Raw genomic sequence first — 2,581 nt, forward strand, 5'->3', positions numbered from 1 at the left:
AAAAAATAAAAAAAAACCTGTACATAAACTATAAATGTTGATTAAGCAAATATTTTAAGATATATTCAAATGATTTTCTTTGAAGTTTGAAGTTTGCCACAATCTAGGACACCAATCCACACTTTAATTATTGGTGAAGGCACTACAGAAAAGACATCCAAAATCATCCTAATGCAATATTCGGCTAAATACATTTACGTTACGTTATCATTTTAGATTTTATTTCTTTCGATCTATTTAACTATACACAAATGCATCAATATCCTATGTTCATGTGGCGTTCTGGTTGCATGAATGCACTTCCTGTTGTGGAGTTTGTAAAAAATTAGTTGAAAACAAAAGGCTTCAAATATTCACTCACACTTTACACACAAACACAGCTGTTTCAAATACACCCTCACACACACAGAGACACACTGCAGATTACAGCTTAGCTAACAGAGACCGTCTTTGTTTAAATAACCAGAGCCTTCAGGAGTTTTTCGAAGGAACAAAAATGGCTGTTTTTGGTAGACGGCTCCATCCACAAGTTCAGTGAGGCTTTGATCACCTGTGTGACAGAGGATTTCAGACCACACAGCACGATCTTTTCAGCTTATCTCATGATGAATTTATATCTTTTAACCGATTTAGATAAGTATTAGAGTCTCTGATTGCTAGAAATGTCTAAAGGTAAGGAGCATTACTCCATGCATGAAATCTTCTGAATCGATTTTTCCTTCCGAAACGCTCCTTGCTGAAACAGTGCCAGTGAGATCAGGCTGCACCGTTGGTCTGATAGCAGTGGCAGTGTTTCAGCAGACACAACAGTGTCTTATGAATGATTCACGACCTCTTCTTCTTGATTATCAACCCAATTCGCACACTAGGTGCTGACTCATCCTCAGTGGCAGCTGATGATCGTATTTGAGGAACAGAAGCAGTCAGACGGTACATGCATCTGAGTGGGAGCTGGTCTCACAATTATGAAAGTCTCCCACGATAAACTGGCTAAACATGTCTTTCCTCTTCCTGATTTTACTATGTTTACGACTGCAACCTATTCAGGAAGTGCAAGGGACAAATGTATACACTCACAAACCTTTAAATGTAAATCTCATTTTATATGAACTCGTGTTTAATTTTAAATACTGCACAGACATGCATCAGGCTGCTAGAACAAGCATTTAAAAGTGCAATGCATGATTATATATACACACACCTTTGTGCATGCATTTTTTTAATGCAGTATTTTTTATATTTCTGAACATTGCATGTGCATGTATTAGGAATCTTGATGGAAAATATAAGATTTTTGTGTATTTATCATGGTGTTTGTGTTGAACTGTCGGCCATTTTCCTGTAAGCTCAAAGCTGTCTGACATTCACTCTCTCTCTTTCTCACTCTCACACACACACACACACGGCAGGAGATGGCTTCCCTCTACACACACAAAAACAAAACTATCAGACAAAAAATACCGTTATAATCCTTACAAAGCCCAAACAAACATTGTCTGTTTCAGTCACACTGATGTAAACAACGTCTATATTCCAGTCAAACATCAACTGTTTTTATTTACTTTGTTTATTTTTGTAAAAAATACTTCTTTATGTATTAATTTAAAGTTGTCATGTTTATCTATACACTCTGGCCGACCACCATTACAAGTAAACACGTTAAGAATTTAATGGCTAAAAGCAACGTTGCTATTAACGTTGTTTTTAATCTCAATGGCCGGTTAGCGTTTGGTCTGACATTCTCTCTCTTTCTCACTCTCTCACACACACACACACGGCAGGAGATGGCTTCCCTCTACACACACAAAAACAAAACTATCAGACAAAAAATACCGTTATAATCCTTACAAAGCCCAAACAAACATTGTCTGTTTCAGTCACACTGATGTAAACAACGTCTATATTCCAGTCAAACATCAACTGTTTTTATTTACTTTGTTTATTTTTGTAAAAAATACTTCTTTATGTATTAATTTAAAGTTGTCATGTTTATCTATACACTCTGGCCGACCACCATTACAAGTAAACACGTTAAGAATTTAATGGCTAAAAGCAACGTTGCTATTAACGTTGTTTTTAATCTCAATGGCCGGTTAGCGTTTGTGCTAACAAAACTCACCACATCCTGAGGGATCAAAGCTTCATCCTTCTCCTCCTTTATTAAATCCTTCTGTCCGAGAGCAGAGTTGAAAGCGAGTTTCACCATGTTGTGTAACTGGAATTCGTTTTGTCTATGCCTTTTTTCACCGAACTATAGCGAAAGCTTGGCGAAGCCGACGACCTCTCTGTACACTGCACTGCTTATCAACTTGCTGTGGCGCATTTAGCTCGAGACGACCGGATTCAGACTGTATGTTCATTAATGAACAGAAAGGGGGCGCTGTTTCCACCAAATATACATAACTTCGTTTGTTTTGTTTTAAAGGGGTCATATGATGCGATTTCAAGTTTTCCTTTCTCTTTGGAGTGTTACAAGCTGATATTTTCAATGTAATAAATATATTACATGATCGCACAACATATAATATACTATAAAATACTATAATATAATATAATATAATATAATATAATATAATATAAT

The sequence above is a fragment of the Sinocyclocheilus rhinocerous genome, unplaced genomic scaffold, assembly GCF_001515625.1.
Source record: "Sinocyclocheilus rhinocerous isolate Xijiao unplaced genomic scaffold, SAMN03320098_v1.1 scaffold504, whole genome shotgun sequence".
In the NCBI taxonomy this organism is placed as follows: Eukaryota; Metazoa; Chordata; class Actinopteri; order Cypriniformes; family Cyprinidae; genus Sinocyclocheilus; species Sinocyclocheilus rhinocerous.